Genomic DNA, 17,345 nt, shown 5'->3' with positions numbered 1-17,345 from the left:
CTGTGTGATATAGATAACTCAATAGAATTTTGTATTCTTTTTAACTTTAAATCTAACTTAGATTTAATACAAGTTGGTATCTATTTATATTTTAATTTGCTTTTAAACCTATCTAGACCTTTCCTTTTGTCTCTCTCTTTTTTTTTTTTAACCAGAGCGTTGATGGCCTGTTATTTCAACCTAAGCTTTTGCTGCAATAAAATCCAGTTATTTTACTGGAAATATTTCTACATTTCACACCATTTTTTAACATGCATTCATTTACAAAAGCGTTTCCAATGCAAAAAAAAAAGCTATTTGATAAACTTTTAATAAAATATTTTTATAGTCCTTTAAATTTTTTTTCATATTTCCACTTTTCTTAATGAATGCAGATATGAACATACCTATGGTTGGGCTCGAAACATATTTACAGCCGAAAAGCTGAATACAATCTTTTTTGCTCAAATACAGTAGCATTTATTTAAATTTCATTCCTGACATAAGGGTTCATGAAATAGGGCTGCCACTTTTAAGTAATAGTTTCTCTGAAATACCCAAGTCTGCAGTCTCACAGAAAATAATTAGCTTAGCACTGTACAATAGTACAGAAATTGGAAAGAAATCCTTTTCTGAGACATTTGCCATGCGGTTCTGAACATATAAAAGACATGTTCAACCAAGCTTACTTGCTGTTGCTGTGAACACAAATGCTCCAGCTGCAAACCTGCTTCACTGACTTAGCCAAAAGGGTTAAAACTTGATAAATATTTTTCAAATGTTCCAGGTTCTGCATTGGCGTGAAGCCAGACAGTGTGAATGGACAGATACTCAATTACTTTGAACTTTCTAGTTCTTTGCATTCCTTCCTGCTTAGTAGTGCTGTACCATGAGGGAAGATAGGAGAAAACAAAAAACAAATGTCAGGTTTCAAAAATCAATTAGTGGCCTGGCAGTGGTGTGTTAACTGAACTGTGCCAAAACAGAGAATTCGGAGGGAAAGAAAGAAGAAAAGTTGAGTAGTCAAATTAGGTAGGAGGGTAAGCACAGAAGCAGTGTGCATGCTTAAGTCCTTAGTCACTGGGCAACACAGATTTAGTCTTAGAATAAACCCTAAGTGTCACTATCTTTACGGGAATAAATACGCCTGAATGTGTGGAGGCTGAATAGGCATTCAACGATGGGGAAGGGGAGGTTTGAAGGAGGCAGTGGAAAAAAATGGATAAATAGCTTCTGAATGATGAGATGAGAGAAATATGAAGCTATCACTAGGGCAACGTTCACAGGAAGACACGGCAAAAGAAATATCTGTGTTCAGTTGTTTGGCCGACACGTCACGGAGAGCTTGAAATTAAGGGATCTAGAGTATTTTTGACAACATTTTATTCACTTTGGAAACTATTCATGGAATATTGCAACTCGGTAAAATCAAAGTCAAATTTCCGAGTGATATTGGGCCATAGAAAAAGCACGACAAAGAATAAAAATCTTCTTTTTTTTTTTAATAAGGGAGTAAATTCTCCTCTAGGGTAAGATTATTCAATTTAAAGTGACTTTTTTGATAATCATTGATTATCCACCTAGTGTCAGAATCTGTATCAGTAGGAACGTAAGACAGAATTATTGTCCTTTATTTCACACTTTTAATCTTTTCTATTCATTAATGGCAACTGCTTGTACCCCCACATAAAAAGAAAAAAATGCCATTGAGAAAAGAACACAATAAACAGAAGCTTCAAATGAGATTAGTCAAAATTCAAACCATTTTGACTCAAAAAATTAAGACACACGAGAAAAGATGTCCTTTCCTTTTGTGATGAAACAGTATGTAATTTAAATAGGATTATAGACTTCTTTTTGTATAAATTAAAGGGATGTCAAGAAAAAAGCTTCATATTCTATTTTTTTACTATCTCAACCTCAGTTCTTAAGGAATTAAATTTTATATTTAAGTTTGAAGTTAAATGTGTTCTTCCTGAAATATCTCATAAAACTCTCAATGTGCACTTATTCCTAAATGTACTATAATTTATCCTATTTTTAAAACTCTAGTAATATACAACAAACCGTATTTTACCTTTTGGGGGTACTGGGATTGCTTTTTCTACCTTGTTAGTTTGATAAGCAGACAACTATAAATGCCTTGAACCAAGTTACAGGCCAGGCATACTGTAGCTTAAACTGTACAGTATTTGAATTCTGACTCTCAACATGTTAGGAAAGGTCAAGAGAAAAATCCTGAACTGAAGTAGTTACACCAAACAATCTTTTAGAACATTAAGGAGGCCTCATCACCAGCATCACAATGAGCAGTGTTTTGAGCCAATTGCTGTTCATGTGATGACAAAAGCACTAATGGTCCTAGGCTGTGAGGCACTCCTACTGAATGCTCAAGTGAACTGTGCACGGGGCACAAGAAAATACGCCTTTGGAGGTTAATTTGTGAATGAAATGTGTAAGGATAGTACTAAGCCCAATGCTGGCTCTTCATGCCTTTGTGTCTATCCACTGGTGATGGTTGTGTAAACTTGTGTAAATTTTGAAGAGGACCGTTTGACAATAAGCAGAAGAAGGCTAAAATGTAAACAACGTTTAAAACAATAGATAATTCTCCCTCTAGGAAAAATATTACATTATACACTGAAAAGAACCCAGGTATCCAACAATAGGAAAGTAGTTCAATAGCAGCCACTGAATCTACTACCATATTCATATTATTAAAGGATATTTAGTCACATGGGAAAATACTCATGACATGTTAAGTAAAACAAAGTAAAGAGGTTTTTATAAACACAGACCCAAAGATGAAAAGAAAATGCAAAACACGTATGTATTTTGGTGGCTCTCATTGGATGGTCAAATGATGGGTGGTTTTACATTGCTTTATACTTTTGAATAGTTTCTAAATTTTTCACAATTGCCACATATTTCATTTGTAACCAGAATAAATGTTTTCAATAAAAAAACATACATAAATGTTAACTCTATACAATTAAGGGTTTATTGGAACTGTAGGTGAAGATCAAATGATTTTCCATTTGAAAGCACCAAATACAACCACAACTTGCCGGCACCCTGTGCTGGGAAAATATGTAAACCTTCTTAACCAAGCCAGTAGATTTTCAGCATTTACTGCAGAATAAACAAGCTGAAGAGAGATTACAAGGTTTGAAGTTTGGAAAGGGATAACCTGGGAATGTTTTAAATATAAATATGCTTTAATTTATTTCCTAAGTGATCAACAAGATTTCTGCAATGATTTATACTCAAAGTTATTTTGGGTATCTCATTTTACTTTCTTGCTTTGTTTTCCCCTATTAAATGAACTAGGTTATTTACAGTGTTTTGACAAAATGCATAGACTCTTAAAAGTTCATATGCATCTCTTAAGAGCTGTTTGTGCTTTTTGTGGTTCCCGCCCCCCCCCCCTTCACGCCTCAGGGTTTGTGGGATTTCAGTTCCCCGACCAATCCCAGGGCCACCGCATTGAAAGCGACGAGTCCTAACCACTGGACAGCCAGAGAATTCCCATTTTTGGAGTTTTTTAAATTCTAAAATATTCATAAAGACGATATAGAGTAAAATGGTTTCTAATGGGATGTGTTTACTATCTTCTCTCTGAAAGCCTTGTTCTCCTTACTGGCACCTAAAGTTGTTTAAAGTAATTCCCAAACTTGCTTTCTGGGAATTGAAAATTGAAGTCAGCGGAGCATATTGGTGGTGGTCTAGGAACTTAATATTTTAAACATTTTTCTATAAACAAGTCAATAGAGAGCAGCTTTCAGAGTTAAGGGCCCACATGCCCCTTCTCCACCCTCCCATCATGACCTCAACCCACAAGTAAAACATACACACATACACACATACACACACACACACACACACACACACACACACATACCCCTATTCTAAATCATCCAGCACATCACTGGTGCCTGAAAACATTTATTGAACACCCTTAGTGTGCTGAGCACTGCTGTAGGCCTTGAAAATACAAAGATGGGTAGGATACAGTCCCTGCCCTAAGCATTATCTGACAGGTAACTCCCCCCACCCCCACCTCAAATATGTTTCTTGCTTCTCAGTAAATTGGAGTCCAAACTCTTCAGTTCGGGATGTTGAGCCAACCCCAGCCGATCTTTCCAGCCTGGAATCTCCCTACACCGCCCTGCCTCTTCTCCCAGGAGCCTTAGGCTCTAAGCATAGGGATTATTTGTCATTTCCCAAATGCCACTGCTGTTCCCTCCAATGTCTGTCTTTGACTACATATACCATAAATCACAAGCCCAGCTAAAATCCCACCCCTCTCCCAAGGTCACTCCATATACCCCAGTAAAATTTATACTCTTTTGGTTTCTTCTCCTTCCCATTAGCTTTGTATCCCCAGTAAAGCATTCCTAACCATCTGCCTTGAATCCATCTCCCCCTACAAAATCTCATGCCCCTGCAGGACACGAATGGTCTTGTCTTTGTGTCCATCATGATGTCTCTGAGCACAGTGTCCCACACCAAAGAGGCCACTGATGTTTGGTGAACTCAATTTTATTCTTATAAACATAAAAGGTAAAATTAAGAATAAAAGTTTCATAGAATGCCATCTTAAAATGTAGAAGAAATGAGTTAGAAATATCACCCTCTTAACAACCATTGTAGTATTAATTGATTAAGGCAAGAATTTATGGAAGCTAAAATGATTGGGTACCATTCTGATGAGAAATAGGATATTTTACATAGTCTCAAAGTATTTCCCCACAAATAAGGTATTAATTACAATGGGAAAAATAGTAACCTACCAATGGAAAAACTTGGCAGACACTACCTTAAGCAGATGATCAAAATTCACATCATCATTAATGGGACAAACTGATATCATGGGTTTTTTTTGATGTGATGAACTGAGAAGGATGCAGTGTTGTTTATCTTGTGTTGTATTGTACTGTACATAAAAATACATCACCTGAGGGCTTCCCTGGTGGCGCAGTGGTTGAGAGTCTGCCTGCTAGGGCGGGAGACACGGGTTCCAGCCCTGGTCTGGGAGGATCCCACATGCCGCGGAGCAACGAGGCCCGTGAGCCACAAGTACTGAGCCTGCGCGTCTGGAGCCTGTGCTCTGCAACGAGAGGCCGCGATAGTGAGAGGCCCGCGCACCGTGACGAAGAGTGGCCCCCGCTTGCCACAACTAGAGAAAGCCCGAGCACGGAAACGAAGACCCAATACAGCAAAAATAAATTAAATAAATTAATAAACTCCTACCCCCAACATCTTCTTTAAAAAAAAAAAATACATCACCTGAGGGCTTCCCTGGTGGCGCAGTGGTTGAGAGTCCGCCTGCCGATGCAGGGGACGCGGGTTCCTGCCCCAGTCCGGGAAGATCCCACATGCCGCGGAGCGGCTAAGGCCCATAAGCCATGGCCGCTGAGCCTGCGCGTCCGGAGCCTGTGCTCCTCAAGGGAGAGGCCACAGCAGTGAGAGGCTTGCGTAACGAAAAAAAAAAAAACATCACCTGAATCTAACCATGAGGAAAGTCAGACAAACTCAAATTGAGGAACTTTCTACAAACCACTGGCTTCACTCTTCAAAAATGTACAATAAATATCATGAAAGAGGGACTTCCCTGGTGGCACAGTGGTTAAGAATCCACCTGCCAATGCAGGGGACACGGGTTCAATTCCGGGTCTGGGAAGATCCCACATGCCACGGAGCAACTAAGCCCGTGTGCCGCAACTACTGAGGCTGCGCTCTAGAGCCCATGCTACTGAGCACACGTGCCTACTAAGCACACGTGCCTAGAGCCCGTGCTCCACGACAAGAGAAGCCACTGCAATGAGAAGCCCGCGCACCTCAACAAAAAGTAGCCCCCGCTCGCTGCAACTAGAGGAATCCTGGGCGCAGCAACAAAGACCCAACGCAGCCAAAAATAAATTTAAAAAATATATATATATGATGAAAGAGTCATGAAAGACAAAGTTTCAGCTACTGTTTCTTTTTAAAGGAATAAATAATCCTGATTTGAACTACATGGGGGGAGGCCGGAGGGAATTGTCACAATAAACATAATTGGACTAATTAGTAAAATTTGAGTATGAACCGTAAATAAAATTTTCAAACACTTTGAAATTCCACTTTTAGGTATTCATTCCTCAAAATCTCTTAAATGTTCACAAAGATAGACGTGCCAGAATGTTTATTGCAGCATCATTTGCAATGAACATTATTGGGGTATTAGCAAAATTTGAGTGTGGACAATGCTACATTTCCAAACTCAATAGTATAACTGGTTATATAAGAGAATACCCTTGTTCTTAGAATATACTCTCTAAATATTTATGGATAAAGGGTCATGATGTTTGCAACTAATGGTTGAATTAATCAAGGCCAAAAACAGTGTGTGTGTGTGTGTATGTGTGTGTGTGTGTGTGTGTGTGTGTATATATATATAAATATATATATATACAGAGAGAGATAGGCAGAAACAGAGGGACAGAGAGAGAAAGCGTGAGACAGAGAAAGCAGATGTGGCAAAATGTTAGTGATGAATCTGGGTAAAATGAATATGGGATTTTTTTGTTTATTCTTGCAACTTTTTCTTTAAGTTTGAAATCGTTTTGAAATTAAAAGGAAAAAAAGAATAAAGGTTTGAGAACTATTTGTTTTATTTCAAAAGATGAGATCCTGCTTTCTAGCACTGGTCTTCACAGATTTGTTTTTGTAGGAGACTTGAAGTTAAATTGAGGAGAACCTATCACAAACCCATAAAAGCAATCCCATCTCAGCTAAAACATACAGACCTTATGGAACGATCATTTTTGTCATGATGGCCCTATGTACTGAGTACCACCACTATCACTGCACTTATCAAATTTATTTTTATTATATTACATATTACATTCATCTTTGTTTCTTCAGCCAACCATGGCTCTGCCGTGTAGAGTACTATATGAAAATGCATGTCTGAATGAAGAACGCACACGTACACACACAAAACACAAGGGCCTCCAGAGCTTTGAACTACATTTTTGGACTTAAATTTTATATTTAAGTATAAAATGATTTGACATTTGGGGATTTGCTTCAAAATAACCCAGAGAGGATAAACACTGAAGGAAGGTATGAATGAAAAAGATTGACCACGAGTTAATAATGGTTGAAGCTGGGTGATGAGTACATGAAGAGTTCATTCTCACTATTTTTGTATCTTTTTGAAACATTCTATTATATAAAAAAAACTTTTTAAAGGAAAGCACAGTAGAAGCAGTAGTAATAAGAAGAACAACTTGACCAATCAATGAAATATAAATTGTATTTTAATGTAGTGTAGATTAGGTTTTTGACTTTTAATTTTAAAAAACAAACAAATAAACCAAAAAAAGAAGACAGGTCTCAGGTAGCATGAAATAAAAACCTATCCCAGGGAATAAGTTAGACTTTAGAGATGCGTCTTTCAAATTTGAAAAATATTAGATTCTTCTTTGTGTCACCAGAGAATTTTCAGAAAATCAGATCCTTAACATTGCTCTCAATTTATTGTTGAGGTTTAGAACCTCAGACATTATAAGCAGGTGTGACCTAAGGACAAATGCAACAAAAGGCAAATTACACAAAAAAGATGATTGAAGAAATGCACAGGGATGGTGTACATGTCTGGGGGAGAAGGGATAGATTAAGTATTTTCCTATAAAAAAGAATTTTTAAAACAACCAACAATTATTTATTAGAGTCCCACTATGTGTTAGACAGTGGGAGTTATGGCAAAAGCAAGGGACCTTCAGTTGGATAGCTTCCCATCTCGTTGAAGTTACAGTATATGTGCACATAAAATAACAAAATAACTTTGTGCCAGTGGATAGTGAACAAGGAAGAGAGATCCGCTGTGGACTTTGATTCTTGAATTGACCTTAAAGAAAACACAAGTTTCTGCAAAACAGCAGATAGGAGGAGAGAGGAGGGAATTCTGGGTAAGAACAGACATAGTGCTTAGGGTAAATCACAAACTGGGTAAACTGGTGAGAACAGTTGGCCCATGGATAGATCAAACCCAATTTCTACATGCTATATAAAGAATTTATATAATAAAGTCCAAGAGAAAGTCTAACCTAATGGAGAGTCTTGTGTATCAGTGTGACCGTGAAGGTAAAAGACAAATGACCCCTTTACCCCAAACCCCTAAATAGTAAGTGACTATCTGGGAGAAAACATTTGCAACAAAGGATTCATATTCACAATCATAAAAGAGATCTTTAAAAAAAAAATCTGTAAGACAGAGAGAACCCAAGGAAAATTAGGCAATGGTGGTAAATAGGCAATTCACAAAGAAGATGTACAAGAGGCCGATAAATGTATGAAAAGTTTCTCAACCCCACCACTCTCAGGGAAATGCAAAACAAACAGCAATGGGATAACATTTTTGCTCACCAGATGTACAGAAATGAAAGTGATTCAGAGAGGGTGTGGGGAAACTGGAAGTCTCATAATGTTAGTAAAAATAAAACTTTGTAGGGTCTTGGTAAAACGGCTCTCTGCACAGGGCACTCTAAAGCATCTATCAAAAGGTAAAATTTTCACACACTTTGAAATTCTACTTTTAGAAATTCATTCCTCAAAATCCCTTAAGTGTGCACAAAAGTAGATAGATGTAGCAGAATGTTTATTGCAGCATCGTTTGTAATAATGAAAGACTGACAATTATCTAAATATCCAACAATAAGTAATGGTCAAGTAAATGAGTGAGTAAATTCTACTCTATCCACATATTACCCAGAAATTTTAACAGAATGAAGTAGCTATATCTATACTGACATGAAATGTCTCTAAAGGCACAATAAGTGAAAAAAAGTCACTGGTTAATACATATTTCATGGTGTCATTTATGTAAGTGATGTATGTGAAATATACATTGTCTAAAATGGCTAACACACAACTGTAATCAGTTTACCTCTGGAGAGAGGAGAGAGATTGGGGGTTGTGGATGGCAGGCAGGGAGAGAGGTTGCTAGCTACGTCCCAGCTAAGCATTGGCGATTCCATGCAAAAAGTAGCCTATCTCCATAAATGCCTGTTACTAGGAAGATGAGCTAGGATTCATGGAATGTGGTTGGTCTAAAAAGAACCAAAGGATTCATCTCACCTAATAGAACCCTCTCAATTTTAGAAACCTATTATTCAACAAGCATTTACTGAGCAGCTACTATGGGACATGAACTGTGCTAAAGAGCACTGGTGACTCAAAGGGGACCAAAAGTGTTATTAAAGATTAAACAGCAAATACCTTGAAAACCTAAAAGATAAAGCATTATCTGTGTCAGACAGTCAAGGAAGGCTTCCTGGAGGAAGAGATCTCGGAGAAGGGCCTTGAAGAATTTGAATTCAGTTTTTTGACTCAAGTCCAGTAATCTTCCACTCCATGATCCTCAGACTTCTCTGATAGAAGTAAGAGGTAATTAACATAGAAAGTAAGAGGTAATTAAAGATAATCTCATATTTCTGGAGAGAAATCATTCCTAGAAAGAGAGGGCTTGTGTCTACCCATTAAAAATTATATATTAGATGGGCTTCCCTGGTGGCGCAGTGGTTGAGAGTCCGCCTGTCGATGCAGGGGACACGGGTTCGTGCCCCGGTCCGGGAAGATCCCACATGCCGCGGAGCGGCTAAGGCTCGTGAGCCATGGCCGCTGAGCCTGCGCATCCGGAGCCTGTGCTCCACAACGGGAGAGGCCACAACAGTGAGAGGCCGTGTACCGCAAAATTTCTCAAGATGCTACATATATACTGCAAGATATAATGCCACTGGTGTTAGCTCTTGAAAAGAAGTCAGCAGAATCATCAGGATGCTTGCTATAGCCATTTACCAAGTCAATGTAGGGGATCTGATCCTTTCAATTTTCCTGCCCAGTTATTTAAGGCTGATTATATGCCTGGAAAATTTCTATCCCTCTCATTACAGATATTTCATTATGTATAATCACTTTTTTCCCCATAAAGCATTCTATTTTACACTTTTCCTTGTTTATTTGGTGACTTGGCTACATGTGTTTAAATCGTATACCTCTAGTAATATGTCATCATTGGAGTTATATTGTGTTAAATTTTTTAGGAATTTATGAAAAATAAGGGAATAATAAATGCTGGTGCCACCTCAACCCTGTGACGTTGGACACGCAAACAAAGTGGCCTTCCTGACATGTGGCAGCACTCATGGCTCATGACTATGGGACGGTAAGCCGAAGTCCAGTATGTTTAAGGAGGTAAGCCACTTCTCAAGAGTTCTTTTTTTGCAAAGGTACAGCCATAATACTTTTTTATGATAGCTTGGTAAATCTCTTAAAGAAAAGGGAGAGGTTTATGACAGAAATGGTGATAAAGCTTTAACTACATGTGTGTGGTTAACTCTGTTTCAGCCATTCAAGTTAACTTCTACCTATATTTATGGGCGTCATTGCATAATATATGAAGTTTGCAGGAAGTGCCCGGAAGATAAGGTTACATAGACAAGTTATTTAAGTTTGAAAGTAAACCACAGCGCATGCTGGGAAACTAGTTTATAGCCCATTTTGTAACCCAAATGAATACGTCATTCATTTTCTTTTCATTTTTTTTTATCTCATAGTTAACATGAGGCAATTAATCATTGTTTGAATGTGCAGCCTAGTAAGTCGACAAAAGAACGCAGCTTTGGGGATTGATTAGCTGAAAAGTCAGTAAATTACATTTAAGAAGTGCAGATAAACATTTGATGATATTCAAACCACCTTGAGCAAATGGATGATTTGCACACATCATCATGTCCCACTAGATAATGTTTTCCTTCACAAGCTTCATTCAGTAATGAGACTCATTTCTACCAACAAATATTACTTGATCAATAGACCTTGCATTTGCCACAGGAAATGACCTTTCATGGTTAATGTATAACTGATTACTGTTCTTCCTCTGTAGTAGCCTACATTTGACGTAGAGAAATAAACTGTGTACACTGTAAAACACTAAAATATGTCAAACGCTGTAGTATACCCTCAGAGTATTATCGTTTGGCACTGTACAAGGGCTATGACCCATTTGTACTGTACCCACCCACCATTTCAGTTCTTGCTGGCTGCAATCAAACTTTTGCTCTAACATTTAGGTATTTAGAATAATCAAGGCTATTCCTCTTACACCTTAAGGAAAAAACCCAGAGCCAAACCGAAGACCCTCTGATGGTGACAACAGTGGTTTTGAAGGGTAATGTACATAGAAGAGAAACAACTCTCATGAAAGGAAATTACCCTAAAATCTTTGTTGTGGAAAATGAAAACTAATGACACGTTCCCATTGTAATGCAGTTCATTTTCAAATGTAAATAACTTGTCCATTTAATAATTTGCTCCTCCCCATGACTGCAAAAGAGCCTTTGACCACAGCCATCTTCCTATTTCATTCACTGTCAAGAACACTCTAAAGGAGCTCCATTGTTTTCCCTGGGATAATTTTAACAGATTAAACGATTTAAAAAAAAAAAAAAGGTATCACTATACCTGAGGGCTCTGTCTTTGAAATCAATGTAAATAAAAGATGCCACCTTTATTAAGTCTGAAACGACGTGTTACCTGTTTTTCGTTGAACTTGTGGAGGTTTTCAGTGACAACTGAATTAACCAGGTGAGGGAGGCTCTTTGAGGGGCCCAGTCACACTCCATTGTGCAGGATGGCACCTAGCAAAGCACTTAGATTAGGCTGCGGAGGGAACAAAGCTAGGTACACTCTCTCCAGCTTCAGGTAAACAAGATTATTGTTCTCCATCCCTGCTGTTCGGAATGAATGCAATGCTGCAAAGCTAATTGCTGCTATAATTAGGAAAAAAAACCACACCCCAAATGACTGGGAATGTGCTAACTCAGTGTGGTTTAAACCTCAGAGACATTTCCCCTCCTATACAGGTGTGATGGGCTCTATTCATGGTTTTAAAATGATAAGTTTAAATGTTAACACGATATTGCAAAAAATGCTCTCAGGTTGGAAGGTGGAAGCTGGTGGGCGCAAGGTATAAGTGCTTCAGGGTCGTTAGCCTTCTGGCCAGAGGAGGAGAAAATTCCATTTTGGGATTGAATACAAAGTAAGACAGCAAATGCAGTCTATGGAAAGTTTCCCCTCTTTGAGCAGGCCCTGCTTGGCTCACAAGCTTTGCCCCATACCGTTTCATAAAATATGCAACTTTCAAGCCACCTCCACGTAAGGAGATTTCACTCTGCTGTTGAGACATTCTTCCTCATATCTAACTAAATCACCCGATCTGCAGTTTAGCAATCCCATTTCCTCACATCTTCAGCAACATCTAACCTTCCATATTGACATCTATTTTCTTACAACAAAAATAACTAAGCTGAATACCACAAAATTACAATAGGAAGGCTTTTTAAAAAAAGATATTTTCTACTCTCTTACTCTGAGTGGATTGTTTAATTGGTTTCAAATTTAAAAACAAGATTTAGGAATCAATCATTGCTTAAGTTGCGGATTCCCAAGTGGTGCTTCCAAGTGTAAAGTCTGGGGAAAACAGACTTCAGAGCTGCCGGCTGGATTATGGTTAACAGGTTAGCAAGTATAACTCAGTTAAGGCTTTACCTCCTTCTGTGCTTAATAGGAAAACTAGGACATTTTTAAGATTTCAATCTTATTCTTCAATAAGATAACTCTTTTCACCTATGTAAACATGAATGAAAACACTAATAATTATAGCTTTTTGCTGCTTGGCGTAAAATAATCTTTCTACTGTAATTAGATTTGAAGGGGAACTAGAAAAGACCTTCAATAAAATGCTGTCGTGAATTCCCTCCAAAACGGCTTGCCTGTAATTAAGGTGCATTTACAGATCTGATATTCCTTAAAAGAAGCATTAACATTACAAAGACCAATTATTCATGGTCAAACAAAGGAGATTCAGATTCTCTGATCAAAGCAGTAATCTCTTTTACAGTTGTTATTTTTGAAGTATCTTCAAACAGAACAAACACACATTGACTATGTAAACAGGTATAGCTGTGGGCTAATTTGCTGTTTTCAGGATCCCATCGTTTTCCCACATGGCTCAAACTTAGTATGGTCTACCCTGTTTCCATTCCCAGCCCCAACTGCTGATGCTGAGAGAGGAATAAGAACTTTTCAAAAGGGGGAAAATTCCAAATATCAGTTTTAGTATTTAAACAGTCATAATGTAAAGGTCATCGACCATTTTTAACATAACCTGGTCCATTTTCCAAAGTTGCTTGTTTTCGGAAACGTCAGCAAGCTTTTTAAATGATCACAGGCAGAAAAACAAAGACATGAGTCAAGTGAAAGAGTGCTGAATTGGGTTTGAGAAAAATCTGAATCTGAGTCTCGGTTTGGCCCTTCTCTTGCTGTCAGGCCTGAGCAAATTCCTTAGAAACTCTAGAACTTTTTCTGCAAATGTAAAATCGGGATAACAGATGGGAATTCCCTGGCGGTACAGTGGTCACTGCCGAGGCCCGGGTTCAATCCCTCGTGGAGGAACTGAGATCCGGCAAGATGTATGGGCGCAGCCAAAAAAAAAAAAAGAAAAGAAAAGAAAAAAAAGGGATAGCAGCACATCCCTAAACTAGGAGGTTTAGGAGGTTGTGAAGGCCAGGTTCAACCTCAGTACATGAGGGAGCACGGTCAAATAAGAGGTATGTTCATATAAATAAAAATATGTTTTTAAACCTCATTGTACCCCCGGAGAAACATCCTTGGAGTGCCAAGGAGTAGAAACGACGAAAAAAGAAAAACTACTTTAACACCTATAACAGCTTGTGTCAAAAGTGATTAGGGAAACTCTAGCTCTGTGGCTCACGAATGTTAAATGGGTTTCTTTTCTAAAGGGCTCCTCAGAAAGCTTTGAATCTCCAAGAGAATCTCAGTAGAATGAAACTTATGTCAAACATTTGACAGAACTGCTTTAGCCTGAGGCTACTGCAGTGCTCCTTTGAAAACACTTTGAGGATTGTTGCCTTCTGATACATTATTGATTTGATTGGGTAGGAAACACTTAGATGCTCAAGCAAATCTACTTTTTAGTCTATACCATTTGGTACAAATGAACAATTAATGGCAGCAGAGTGTCCTGACATGATTTACAGCATAAAGAGTTTGCAAAAATGTGCCACTTATTTACTTATTAATTTTTTTGACTCAATATATCTAACAGCTCTACCACTTATAACTTGAGTGACTTTAGGTAAGTTTCCAAATCTCTCCAACTCTCAGCATTCTCATCTGTGAAACAGAGATAATATTTGCTGGGTAAGTTGTGGCCAAAATCAAATAAACGTAATTTGTACACTGAGCTTAATAAATGGTGGATTTAATTTTCTCATTCATTCAGAAATGTCTAGGTCAAAAGAGTGACCTTTTCTAGGTCACATAGCAACTCAGTGACATTGTTAGAAAGGGACCAGAATTTTGGAAACTACTATTGTTTGAATTCACCTCTATCAAAATTCTAGAATAGATTACTAAAGGGAAAATTTGTAAGAAGAAAAGGAATAACCACTAGGGACCAATATTATTCCAATACAAACAAGCTGGGCTAAACTAAGACAAACATTTTTCCCCCAGTGGTGCTATTAGATTAGTAGCCAGGGGGGATGCCAGAGGCATGAAAAAAAAAATCTTAAGTTGTTCTTGTGGATAAGATGGTTATAGGTAAATTAGCCTACAATCTAGCAAGGTTTATTTATACTATTTGTAAAAACTGTACCCAGAGAGTGATTGATTTCAATGTAGAAGAAAACGTTCAGCATTTATCACAGGGGTCTCTCTCAAATAAAATTTTCATCAATGACCTGGAGGAAGACATGAGAGTTATACAAGATGCAAACTGGGAAGAAAAAGCTAATATGTTGGTTGGCAAAATCAGGAATCTTAAGGGTTCCAGTAAGCCTGGGACTAAATTCCAGCTCTCTCACTTATACAAATCCTGTGACTTAACTGCTTTGAATCTGTTTCCTCATCTCAGAAATGCAGATAATAACTACTGCATGGAATTGGGAGAAGTACATAACATAAAGGGCCATCCAAAGAGGTGTTCTATGCAGATCTTGGCACATATAATTAGGTCAAGAAGTACTGGTGCTAGTATTAGTTGTAGTAATGATACTAATACCAAAAAAGGTTATGCAGAAAAAGTTGTAGGGGTTTTAACTGACTACAGGTTCAATATTAAATAGTCTGAGGGGCTTCCCTGGTGGTGCAGTGGTTAAGAATCCGCCTGCCAATGCAGGGGACACAGGTTTGAGCCCTGATCCAGGAAGATCCCACATGCCGAGGAGCAGCTAAACCCATGCACCACAACGACTGAACCCGCGTGCCACAACTACTGAAGCCTGCGCGCCTTCAGCCCATGTTCCGCAGCAAGAGAAGCCACCGCAATGAGAAGCCTGCACACTGCAACGAGGAGTAGCCCCCGCTCGCTGCAACTAGAGAAAGCCCGTGTGCAGCAATGAAGACCCAACACAGCCAAAAATCAATCAATCAATCAACCAATCAATAAATTAAAAAAGTAGTCAGATGAGGCTGACAATTATTTTGGTGAGTAGTTCTAGAAGCCCCTTTTTAGAGACACATGGGCAAACTAGAATGCGTTTATGTAAGAGTGGCAAAATGGTGGACAGTTGAGAAATCAAATCACATGAAAAGCAAATGACTTTGTGACATGCATTGGGTAAATCCTTTTAAAAAACACAACAAAACTACTTTATTGAGGTATGATTAACATACAAAAAGCTGTGTATATTTAATGTATACAACTTGATGAGTTTGTAGGGTAAATTCCTTTTAAACATATCAGTTCCTTTAAGCCTCTCTATAACTCATTAGGAAGGTGTAATTATTCCAGTTTTAAAGATGAGGAACTAAGACACAGAGAGGTTAAGTGATCACACACCTACTGAGAGGTGATGAAATATGAAACTGGAATATGCACGTGGAAAATGGATTACATTTATTCATTGTTGTTCCAAGGGCAAATTAATGTGGATGGATGGGGTCGAAGGAATATTTAACTGATGGACAGCCAACAAAATAACTGACATGTACTCTTCAAAAATATCCATGTTCTAAGAGACAAAGAAAGATTGAGGAACTATTTGAGATTAAAGGAGATTTAGGAGATACTACAACTGAATGCAATGAATGATTGGAGATTTTCCTTGGCATAAAAGGCATTATTGGGACAATTGGTGAAATCTGAATAAGGTCTTTAGATTAGATAACAGTAATGTATCAATGTTAATTTCCTGATTTTGATCATTGTCTTTTTCTTATGTAAAAGAATGTCCTTGTTCTTAGGAAATGCTCACTGAACCATTTGGCAATAGAGGGAAATCATATCTTCAAAGTACTCTCAAAAGGTTTAGAACGACAACAAAAGAGAGACTAGAGAAAAGGACAAAGCAAATGTGATAAAATGTTAACGTTTGGAAAATTTGGGTAAAGGATAAAATTATTTGCAATATTCTTGCAACTTCTCTGTAAGCCTGCAATTATGTCAAAATAAAAAGTTTCAAAGAATTGAAAAACATGTAGGGCATGGGATAAAATAAAATCTAAGGGGAACTATTCTGTAGACAATTGGTAACATAGGACTGGAAGTAGAAAAGACTCCAGGGGGGTACAGAGGAAGATTTGAAAGTCATATGTGAGAACAGATGAGAGTAACTGATTCATTCCTTTCATTCACTCAGAAAGATACTTTTCATCATTTAGGACTTAAAAAAAAATACAATTGTACTAACTATTAGAACTACTGACACCTTTATTTCCAAAGTGATGAAAAAATAAATGCTCAAATAAATTAGTCTGCAGTGACTCTTTCGGGAGGAACAAGTTCTGTATGTTTGGACACCAGAAAGGTATATCAGGAAGAGAAAAGGGTAAAAAGGGTAAAAAAGACATTTTATATGTATTTATATGTATTCAAGATGAGTACACAGATCTCATTTTAAAAAAATCTTTACTATTGTGGAGATGTGAGGAGCTCAATAACTAGAATGTTTCTTCCCAGGCAGGGTCTAGATGAGGAAGACAAAAGCAATGGATAGAGATTATACCCTCTTTTTTTTTTTGCGGTACGCCGGCCTCTCACTGTTGTGGCCTCTCCCATTGCAGAGCACAGGCTCTGGACGCGCAGGCTCAGCGGCCATGGCTCACGGGCCCAGCCGCTCCGCGGCACATGGGATCTTCCCGGCCCGGGGCACGAACCCGTATCCCCTGCATCGGTAGGCAGACTGTCAACCACTGAGCCACCAGGGAAGCCCTACCCTCTTTCTTACTAATAAATGTTATATCGGAGGACATATCAATAGTTGAAAGTGAAGGTCAAGTGGGCCTTAGTCTCCCCC

This window comes from Tursiops truncatus, chromosome 18, assembly GCF_011762595.2.
Source record: "Tursiops truncatus isolate mTurTru1 chromosome 18, mTurTru1.mat.Y, whole genome shotgun sequence".
NCBI classification, from domain to species: domain Eukaryota; kingdom Metazoa; phylum Chordata; class Mammalia; order Artiodactyla; family Delphinidae; genus Tursiops; species Tursiops truncatus.
This window is presented reverse-complemented; position numbering follows the sequence as displayed.